Source organism: Schistocerca piceifrons, chromosome 3 (assembly GCF_021461385.2).
Source record: "Schistocerca piceifrons isolate TAMUIC-IGC-003096 chromosome 3, iqSchPice1.1, whole genome shotgun sequence".
NCBI classification, from domain to species: domain Eukaryota; kingdom Metazoa; phylum Arthropoda; class Insecta; order Orthoptera; family Acrididae; genus Schistocerca; species Schistocerca piceifrons.
Genome location: NC_060140.1, coordinates 916,493,275 through 916,505,354, shown reverse-complemented (window position 1 = coordinate 916,505,354; position 12,080 = coordinate 916,493,275).

The following is a 12,080-nucleotide window of genomic DNA, read 5'->3' as shown; positions in this document are numbered from 1 at the left end:
CTGGACAAAAGAGTCCTGATTTCAGTTGGTAAGAGTTGATGGTAGAGTTCGAGTATGGAGCAGGCCCCAAGAAGCGACGGACCCAAGTTGTCAACAAGGAGCTGTGTAAGCTGGTGATGACTCCATAATGGTGTGTGGCCTTTGCCACATGGCATTGAGTGGGTTCTTTGGTCCAACTGAACCGATCATTGACTGGAAATTGTATTATTCGACTGCTCGGTGACCATTTTCAGCCATTCATGGATTTAATGTTCTGAAACACGTCACTGGGCGATTGGTTTGAAGAGCATTGTGGACAATTCTAGCGAATGATTTTCCACCAAGATCCTCCGACATGAATCCTATCGAATATTTACGGGACGTAGTCGAGAGGTCAGTCCGTGAACAAAAGCCTGTACCGGCAACACTATCGCAATTGACGGCTATAGAGGAGCGTGACTCAGTATTTCTGCAGGGGACTTCCAGTCCATACCATGTCGAGTTAACTGCACTACTCCGGGCTAAAGGAGGCCCGACACGGTACCAGACATATCCCATGACTTTCGTCAACTCAGTGGGATTTATGTGTTTCTCTGCGTTTATGTCCACGGTCCTTACACGGCAGAAGTGAGTGTGTTTAAGTTTTTTGTCCAATAGTACGACTTGGACTGCTCAGGCGTAACTGTGCCACACTAAAAGACTTACTTGGTAGAGCTATTCAGATGAAATTATCCACTATGGTTTGGAATAAGCTGGCGAACCAGATTTTTTCTAGTTACAGATTTGTGACGATACATCTTCTAACATATTAAACAAATTAGTACTGCTATTTTGCTGTTTCGCTGAAAGGCCATCGAAGCAGAAGCGATCAGTACTATTCTGAAAGAAATGCACCCTAAATAGCATTCGTGTATATTGTTCTCAGATAAACCCAGTGCATAAGCTGAGAGTGTTGTCACAAGTACTGAGAGCATTCGCTTCAATCATGAGAAACGTGACACTGGTGAACAAGTTCAGGAGCACACATGTAAAGCCCATTTTGTTGTAAAACATGAATGAAGTGTTACTCAACATAACAGATATTGTTATCGTTGTAATGTACCCTGACTTTTGTTCGTGATTGTCCCACGTGATGCATGAGATTTTATAATAGAAACTGAAACATGAACAGGGGCAACAGTAGGAACAGGAACAGAAAAACTATTCTGCGCGCGGGGAGTTTGCCGCTAAAAGAATGTAACAAATTAAGAAGTGCATCGAAGCAATACGTTTTGATTGTGTGCGCAGCTACTAAACATGAACCAGTCTGCACTTTATTGAATTCTGGGAACAGAATTTCACTTTTAGGTTATAAGTAGTACAGCACCTCACATTTTAATTTCTCGCAGTTACATTAGCAGCGTCAAACCATCAACGGGTTGTTCTTCTATCGTCTTACAACACGAGTCATCTGCGCTTTTTTTCCAGTCGCTTGGGACTTCGCGCTGCGCGAGTATGTAAAATCGGCTTGGGATTTCATCCGGACCTGGCGACTTACTTGTTTTTATCCATTTCAGTTGTTTCCTTACGCCATGGATGCTTATTACTAAGTCATCCACACAGGTTTTTGTGGGACGGTATGTTTGTACGATTCTCCTGCGTGAATTATTTCTTAAACGCGAAATTTAAAACTCCGATTTTCGTTTCGCTTTCTCCTACTGTCACACCAGTCTGGTCAGCTTGTAACTGTCTCGCTTAGTGATTTTACATAGGGCCGGAAGTGAGTGGATTCTTGGTCAGATCTTTTGCTGAGATATGACGGTGCTAGTTGTATGCTTCGCGCATAGGTCAACATTATTTTTCATGCTAACTTTCAGTCTAAGTGGAATGAGTCCACAGCTTGGTTCAACTTGGCTTTTAATTCTGTGATTTGACAGATTCATAGGGCGATTCCCGTTAGTCTAATGTTGGGTTAATTTCCCTACATCAAACCTACGGTCTATTAATGATCTCTTTCCCAAACAGGCCAATCCCGAGATCATTCAAAGGGATTGCAGGTGGGCTAAAAATAATATTAATCTTGCACACCAGAGGGAGGCTAAGAAATATAGCCGCGATAGGCATCCGGCCAAGTTGCACTTTGGAAACATGGCCTTTATTAGGGATTTTTGAGCCCAAAGACAGAGGTATAAGAAAATCTCCAGTAAATTAATGCCGCGTTACGCCATGTTAGGGCTCTTGGTTAAATATTTGGCTACCAATGAAACTTGTCATTTTCATCACTCACGTTATAGCTGATTATGGTACAGAAACCTTGCAAGGTAGTTGAAACGCTCTAGCAAGTTTTTTTGTCTCTCGATGTTTTGATTAGCGGTGAGAGGCGAGGGAGGGGGAGGGAGGAAGAGTGAGCCGCTTATCGGCTCATGGAAAGATTATCGACAGAGGCTTTCTCTCTATGCTTTTCTTTGAATGTTCTCCACAAACAACGAGTACCGTAAGATCCTCCTAAATGGCTCAGTAGGGTCCGCCAGTTAAGAGTTAAGACCGCTGCGTCCACAGCCTCGGGGCACAACGTGTGTTTCTTAGAGCGGCTTGGACTCTAAATTAGCTGCGGTTATTCAAATGATGCCTTTGAGACAAAGTAGTGATTTCTTTATTTGTAGGAGGTCACTGACATTTTTTACTTCCTGTCGAGATACCGTTTAAGGATGCGTAGTTATGACACTTCAACTGAGGGCTCCCCAACCTCCAATGTTAGCTGTGTCTTCTTTTCGTTAATCCCGTCGAGAATGGAACACTGGAGAAAATTATATCAAGTGTGGAACTTTTGAAGCAAATATTCCTGTCGGATGTCTTGGATGACCTCAACTAGAAGTTGTGTAGATCATCAAGCATCATTCGATCTTTCCCGGTTGTTGTGGGACTTTGCCCTAGGTGGATTCTTTTGTGACAGTAAACGTCTCTTGCCAGAATAAAGAAAAAAATTTAAATAATGTTTTAATTTCCTAAATTCTATCATTGCCTGTTTTTATTGGATTTTTGATTTATAAATTCAGATATATTCTGTTAATTCACAATTTTCAGAGCTTCTTAATGTCTGTTTTCCACATTCATTTTAATGTATTTGCCTTATCTGTCTGCATGATTCAAAAAAATTTTCCAATTGTTGAAGCCACCTTGTATGGTAAATTTGAAGTGTTCAGTGCTTGGGGACCGAGGGCGATTGCATAATATGTACTGCATGGATCCGTATACTGTTTTTAAATTTATGTAGGTGCCGCTGGAGTACGTGATACACTTGTACGTGCAACAACACAGTGTAAACTTCGCCAGTTTGATGCAGCCTCTAATAAAATAACTGTTTTGCGAGCTACTTATTTCTTTGGGGTTGGACTTTACACCCGCAGGTCCTTGCTCTCTGCCGTTGCAGCATGCCTCCTTCGGCCCCCTATGCCAGAATTCGTTTCATCGAATTTTTAGAACACTTACTCGAAAAACTAAAACTTTTCTCATCTCATGAGAAATTAAGCCTTCCTTACAGAAAAAAATAAATCTCTTCTTCATAGAAATGGGCTATTCTACGGAAGAAAGAAGCATCTTCAGGAAAAAACTAAACTGTTTTGCAGAAGGAACGAAAACTTTCTTCGGAAAAAAAACTTTGTTATTGTTTGGAGAAAACAAAACTATTCTTTAGAAAAATAATTGGACAATCCTCTTTGGGAAAAACTGAAACCTCTACTTCGGAAAAATTAAAGATCCTTGAGGGATTAAAACTGTTATCCGGAAATATCTAAGAACTCTAGCACCTCTTCGTGGTAAAAACTGAAGTTTCTTTGACGGAAGACAGAACTAAAAGCTCTTTTGTGGCTGTATTAAGAACAAATTGTCTCACGTAGAAATGGTTGAAACTATTTCTTATAATTGGCGATTGTACTGTTGGATACAATGGTGAGCCAAAACATTGTAACGAGCTTGTTTTCCGTCTTTGGAAATAAATATATCACTGATTCTGCGTATCGCAGATTCGACAGTTTGTTTTTAGTTTTGTGAAGGAACGTGGCATTAGATGTCTATGCACAGGTACTACAATTCGCTTAAGTTATGGGCTGCCGATTTGCCTACGCAGTGATGGCGCCCGATAGCGGCCCACATGAGCTCCATAGGATTTACATCAGGCGAATCTCATCGTCGAGACATCAACGTGAGTTCACTATAATGCTCCTCAAACCACTGTAGCACCGTTGTGGCTGCGAGACACGGAGGGTTATACTGCTGACAGGTAACATCGTCGTAGGGGAAGACATCAAGCACGAAGGGATGCAGGTGATTCGCGGCTGTCAGCGTGTCTTCTGTCACTACCACAGGTCCAAAGAAAATGCAGGAGAATGTCTCCGCAGCATAATACTTCTCCCACCACCCTGCCGATTTGCCTACGCAGGTCCACACCAGACCGGCCCTACGTGTTCACATGTTGACCCAATGACATCGTGAGTTGCAATAGCGCTGCACGTTTCGATGTGTGTGTGTGTGTGTGTGTGTGTGTGTGTGTGTGTGTGTGTGTGTGAAATCTTATTGGACTCAACTGCTAAGGTCATCAGTACCTAAGCTTACACACTACTTAAATTAAATTATTCTAAGGACAAACACACACACCCATGCCCGAGGGAGGACTCGAACCTCCGCCGTTTACCTCAATGAAGGCGTTTGTGGACACGACCACCGACGTTGTGTACCAAAAATGTGATTCAGCCGAAGAGTCGACACGTTTCCACTAAGACGGTCGATTCCCGATTGTCCCGTGCCCACTGCTATTGCAACTCACGATGTCATTGGGTCAACATGTGAACACGTAGGGCCGGTCTGGTGTGGACCTCCATGTTCAACAATGTACGATGATCGGTGTGCTCCGAAGCACTTGTGCGTGCACCAGCGTTGTGTTCTTGAGGCAGAGCTGCCACAGATCACCAGCTATCCTCTTTTGCGGAACAGAGAACCCTCCGAACCCCACGTTCTGTGTAGAGTCGTGGACATCCAGTCATTTAGCGCCTAGTTTCACTGTCATTTACCTCTTTCCGTAGAAGCTTACAAGAGGAACACGTGAAAATTCGACCAGCTTCACCGTTTTCGAGTACCTGGTCACAGGCTTTGCGTAACAATAATGTGTCTTTTTACAAACTCGTATTTCAGTGGATTTGCCCCAAATGCAGCCCAATCTTCCCTTGGGTGATCCCCCATCAGTCTGCACTACACTCATACGTAGTTTCCATAGCGCGTTACGTGCCCGCAACGTTACCATGCGGCATCCAACCTCGCGGTGGCAGTGGTCATAATGATTCGGTTCATCCGTGTTCCCCAGTGTAGACATGGTTAAACGAGCCGGTTTTTTCCCTAGTCCAATATCGGGTGTAGTATTGTTCACGAAACACAACGAAAAGTCAGTTAATTTTATTTTAAACATTTTCCCAACGTCCATATTGCAACTGCCTTCAATCTTCGCACGTTCGTGGAGAATGATGGGTTTCTGATGTATCGCCATGCTTGCTTTTAATTTTTATTCTGGTCTTTAGTGCTCTATGGGTTTACCGGCACGCTATCACGAGTACGTAGTAGATGTACACAGTAGGTCATTTTAAGCGCTCTTCACTCAACTAACTTTGGTGTATATCAGCGCTACTCACTGTGTGCTCCGTGGACCACTGGGGCTCCACAATGCGTGAGGGCTTCGCCAAAACAATATCAACCTAAACCTAAGCCTTTGGTACAGAGCCGAATGGAGGGTCTGAATCAGAGACTGAGACGGTTCTGCGACCGTGTGGGCTGCAGATTCCTCGACTTGCGCTATAGGGTGGTGGGGTTTCGGGTTCCGCTGGATAGGTCAGGAGTCCACTACACGCAGCAAGTGGCTACACGGGTAGCAGGGGTTGTGTGGCGTGGACTGGGCGGTTTTTTAGGTTAGATGGCCTCGGGCAAGTACAGAACAGGCAACAGCCTCAAAGGGTGCGGGGCAAAGTCAGGACATACGGGGACCAAGCAGCAATCGGTATTGTAATTGTAAACTGTCGAAGCTGCATTGGTAAAGTACCGGAACTTCAAGCGCCGATAGAAAGCACCGAAGCTGAAATCGTTATAGGTACAGAAAGCTGGCTGAAGCCAGAGATAAATTCAGCCGAAATTTTTACAAAGGCACAGACAGTGTTTAGAAAGGATAGATTGCATGCAACCGGTGGTGGCGTGTTTGTCGCTGTTAGTAGTAGTTTATCCTGTAGTGTAGTAGAAGTGGATAGTTCCTGTGAAATATTATGGGTGGAGGTTACACTCAACAACCGAGCTAGGTTAATAATTGGCTCCTTTTACCGACCTCCCGACTCAGCAGCATTAGTGGCAGAACAACTGAGAGAAAATTTGGAATACATTGCACATAAATTTTCTCAGCATATTATAGTCTTAGGTGGATATTTCAATTTACCAGATATAGACTGCGACACTCAGATGTTTAGGACGGGTGGAAGGGACAGAGCATCGAGTGACATTATACTGAGTGCACTATCCGAAAATTACCTCGAGCAATTAAACAGAGAACCGACTCGTGGAGATAACATCTTGGACCTACTGATAACAAACAGACCCGAACTTTTCGACTCTAAGTGCAGAACAGGGAATCAGTGATCATAAGGCCGTTGCAGCATCCCTGAATATGGAAGTTAATAGGAATATAAAAAAGGGGAGGAAGGTTTATCTGTTTAGCAAGAGTAATAGAAGGCAGATTTCAGACTACCTAACAGAACAAAACGAAAATTTCTGTTCCGACACTGACAATGTTGAGTGTTTATGGAAAAAGTTTAAGGCAATTGTAAAATGCGGTTTAGACAGGTACGTGCCGAGTAAAACTGTGAGGGACGGGAAAAACCCACCGTGGTTCAACAACAAAGTTAGGAAACTACTGCGAAAGCAAAGAGAGCTTCACTCCAAGTTTAAACGTAGCCAAAACCTCTCAGACAAACAGAACCTAAACGATGTCAAAGTTAGCGTAAGGAGGGCTATGCGTGAAGCGTTCAGTGAATTCGAAAGTAAAATTCTATGTACCGACTTAACAGAAAATCTTAGGACGTTCTGGTCTTACGTTAAATCAGTAAGTGGCTCGAAACAGCATATCCAGACACTCCGGGATGATGCTGGCATTGAAACAGAGGATGACACGCGTAAAGCTGAAATACTTTTTCCAAAGCTGTTACACAGAGGAAGACCGCACTGCAGTTCCTTCTCTAAATCCTCGCACAAACGAAAAAATGGCTGACATCGAAAAAAATGTCCAAGGAATAGAAAAGCAACTGGAATCACTCAACAGAGGAAAGTCCACTGGACCTGACGGGATACCAATTCGTTTCTACACAGAGTACGCGAAAGAACTTGCCCCCCTTCTGACAGCCGTGTACCGCAAGTCTCTAGAGGAACGGAAGGTTCCAAATGATTGGAAAAGAGCACAGATACTCCCAGTCTTCAAGAAGGGTCGTCGAGCAGATGCGCAAAACTATAGACCTATATCTCTGACGTCGATCTGTTGTAGAATTTTAGAACATGCTCGAGTATCATGTCGTTTTTGGAAACCCAGAATCTACTCTGTAGGAATCAACATGGATTCCGGAAACAGCGATCGTGTGAGACCCAACTCGCTTTATTTATTCATGAGACCCAGAAAATATTAGATACAGGCTCCCAGGTAGATGCTATTTTCCTTGACTTCCGGAAGGCGTTCGATACAGTTCCGCACTGTCGCCTGGCAAACAAAGTAAGAGCCTACGAAATATCAGACCAGCTGCGTGGCTGGATTGAAGAGATTTTAGCAAACAGAACACAGCATGTTGTTATCAATGGAGAGACGTCTACAGACGTTAAAGTAACCTCTGGCGTGCCACAGGGGAGTGTTATGGGACCATTGCTTTTCACAATATATATAAATGACGTAGTAGATAGTGTCGGAAGTTCCATGCGGCTTTTCGCGAATGATGCTGTAGTATACAGAGAAGTTGCAGCATTAGAAAATTGTAGCGAAATGCAGGAAGATCTGCAGCGGATAGGCACTTGGTGCCGGGAGTGGCAACTGACCCTTAACGTAGACAAATGTAATGTATTGCGAATACATAGAAAGAAGGATCCTCTATTGTATGATTATATGATAGCGGAACAAACACTGGTAGCAGGTACTTCTGTAAAATATCTGGGAGTATGCGTGCGGAACGATTTGAAGTGGAATGATCATATTAAATTAATTGTTGGTAAGGCGGGTACCAGGTTGAGATTCATTGGGAGAGTCCTTAGAAAATGTAGTCCATCAACAAAGGAGGTGGCTTACAAAACACTCGTTCGACCTATACTTGAGTATTGCTCAACAGTGTGGGATCCGTACCAGATCGGGTTGACGGAGGAGATAGAGATGATCCAAAGAAGTGCGGCGCGTTTCGTCACAGGGTTATTTGGTAACCGTGATAGCGTTACGGAGATGTTTAGCAAACTCAAGTGGCAGACTCTGCAAGAGAGGCGCTCTGCATCGCGGTGTAGCTTGCTCGCCAGGTTTCGAGAGAGTGCGTTTCTGGATGAGGTATCGAATATATTGCTTCCCTCTACTTATACCTCCCGAGGAGATCACGAATGTAAAATTAGAGAGATTCGAGCGCGCACGGAGGCTTTCAGACAGTCGTTCTTCCCGGGAACCATACGCGACTGGAACAGAAAAGGGAGGTAATGACAGTGGCACGTAAAGTGCCCTCCGCCAAACACCGTTGGGTGGCTTGCGGAGTATAAATGTAGATGTAGATGTAGATGAACAAAGCACGTCAAGTCTTTTCACACAATGAGAAAAACGATTCCTATAAATATCATATAAATGCTGACTACATAAAAATTATTTTTTCTCTAAGTGAGTAATAGCGGAAAATGAGACGAGAAGCCTGATAATAAACCTACAATAATGCTACGATCAAAAACTACAAACAAAAGAATGTAGTTTCTATGAGTAGATGCGTGACGACTCGACACTCGGCGCCACACACTCACGCAATGACCGTGCTGATGCCCCCTCTCTTTTTCTCGCTGCACGGCATCCCATCTACACGCGCCACTAACATTCCACTAAGCTGCCTCCACTCTCTCCCACCCATAAACACCTCGAACTGCCTTGTAGGATTTCGTCACTGAGCCATCTGAGCTTCACCGCACAGGGCTGTATAAACCTTCTCCCTGCAGCACGGAGTGCATTTCCTACTCGAGTTTGAGATTGCAACGCACAGTCCAATTCGGCAAGGCGAATCAGAGCTCCGCTGTCAGATCACGCTGTTTTCGATTCGCGTTTGCTACTGACTAGAATCGTAAAATTCAGTATCTTACGGCGATATTATTCCATGTTAGCAATACTGTAAAGTTAAGCTGTTGATTTTAAAGGGTGGAACGGAGCGTTGGTTTAGAGGTGTTGAATGCGGAATCTTGCATCTTAAGTTCTAAGGTGGTACACCCAGAAGATTCGGCATCAAACTCAAACATTTCTGATCAAGATTATGAGATTGAAGAAGGTGATGTAACGTTTTCAAGCTCCAAGTTTTTAAACAGTAAGGTATCTAGTGACTCGCCAGAGGTGAAAAGAATGAAGTATGACGAACATTACATCAATCTCGGATTTGTTTATTGTAATAGCGCACCACTTGCTGTGTAGCAAGATACTTCAAAATAGTTCCGTGGTACCTTCGAAAATGTGACGATACTTAGAAACTATACATCCAGATTGCAAACACAAGACGGAAAAATTTTATATCTTTAAGAAAGAAAAATTATTAAAAAGTCAAAAACTATGAAATACACGGTCCCGACTTGAATAAGACAGTTCTGTAGGCATTGTATTAGGTCAACTACGGCACTGAACAGGGGTGTGAAGCGCACACTATCTCCGAGAATTCAATAAAACCATATGTAGCAGACCTAACACAAAGTATTCTCAATGAAACATCTGCGAAGCATATTTCTGCAGTGCCGCTTTCTAGAGACACTGTTTTTGCGTATAAGTAACTATCTCTCTGCCTGTATCAAACAAGAACCAGTTGGCTGCAGCCAACACAACAATTTCGTCATTCAAATGGATGAGTCTTTTTATGTTGCTGGACTGGCCATCTTCCTGGCCATCATACGATATCCACATAAACATTCATTCAAAGAAGACCCACTCATGTGGGCATTGCTGCCAACTAACACTACTGGAAAAGAAATTGGTAACCCGATTAACAATATTATTGAAATCAACCATCTAGAATTGAAGGAATGTACCGATAATTGTACAGATGGGGCCAAGGCATTGATAGGTAAAACAGCAGGAGGGGTATAACTAATAAAAATTAAAGCGTCAAATTTTAGTCCCAGCCGTTGTATCCTGCGTAGACAAGCACCCGAACTAAAGAAGACGTCGCAAAGTATAACATTGGTTCTTGATGAAGCAGCACAAATAATAACAATAAATCACGTGCTCTTCAGTGCCAGGTGTTTTCAGTACTGTGTGAAGATTACGGAAGCAGACTTAAAGTATTGCTGTACCACACCTATGTTAGATGGTTATATCACGTTAAGACCACAACAAGCTTATTGGACTAAAGAGTTGAATTGGAGGCTTCTATAAATGACGTTACTTTTAAATTCAAAATCCGTTTGAGCGATGTGATTTCTTGGCACAGATAAGCTCTTTTGGCAGATATATTTGGGAAAATTAATGAATTAAATGTGTCTTCACAAGGACAACAAACAAAAGTTTGTAATATTATTAACAAACCAACAACCTTCAAAAAAGTAAATTTTTGGATCGTTCGTGCTGGAAAGAGGGCCAGAAAGCATTTTAACACTGAACGTATTCGGTGGTGAAACAGCGAATTTACCGAATGAAATATTTGAAGAATTTGTCCAATGTCTCCATCAGATGCGTTCATCTTTAGAGATGCATTTTCCCAAACAGCAGAATACAAATGTGAAAATGAATTCATGGATTCAGTATTCTTTTGTACCGCATTTTCATAAGCCAGAAATTATGTCATACGAAATCTATGAATGCATTTTATAAATGACATCAGATTCAAGCATGGAATCATTATTGATGGATGAATATCCACAACACAGAGGCTCTGTTTTTCTGCCGCTCCAAACAACATGCTTTAATGAATTGGGATTCTCAGTACATGCATGTACAGAAACAAAATGCCACAGTAGACTGGATGTTGAGCCTGACATGCGCCCTCAGCTCTCTTGTATCAAGCCTGACTTAAGAAATTGATCAAAACTAAAAAAAAAAAAGCTTCATGCCTTCCATTAAATAAAAACAATTCCATCTATTTACAGTGGAAACAGTACAGTGTTACCGTTTGTCGTGTATTATTGTGTGTTGTTTTGTTTATTGTTATAGAAGACATTAGTGTGTAATGTGCCGATTTTTGCATGATTTTTGACAAATGATTGTAATTAAAAAATAACCATACAACCAGGTTTTACTTATTTTATGGTTATGTAAAATATTTAGTAATATGAAAGGGTTCCATCGTCAAAACATCTACGTAATACTGCCAATACACCATAGGTAATCGAGCCCCGCAATGATACGGATTATGTCTTCTGGAGCCCCATTATAGCTGTTGCGGTTCCGCTTGTCTGATAGAATCTTTTATTACTACATAGGAAGATTGCTATACAAAGTGCATCCGGATACTTCAGCTCAAGAACCCCACTAGAAATACTACAGGTGCCTTGTTATTTCCGAAGCACGCGTTGAAGTTATTTCCTTTCCATAGTCCAAGAACTTTCAGCGAAACTTCTGCATCGTACTCGAAACAACCTTGGCAAAAAGTGGGTGGCCCCCCATGTTGCCGAGTTTGTTTAGAGTATGCTGCAAAATTTTTGCTTGAAGCTCTTTCACGTCGTTCATACAGTCCCAATCTCTCCCGGTGCGATTTCCACGTTTTTGAAGCCATGAGGATAGAATTTTGTTTCTGCTGGTCCATCATGGCCAGGGGATATCGGGTGGTAAGTAATTTTCAGTGTCAATAAATTTCACTGTATACTTAAAGATATTTTATTCTGAAAGAAACAAGTTTCGGCATTCC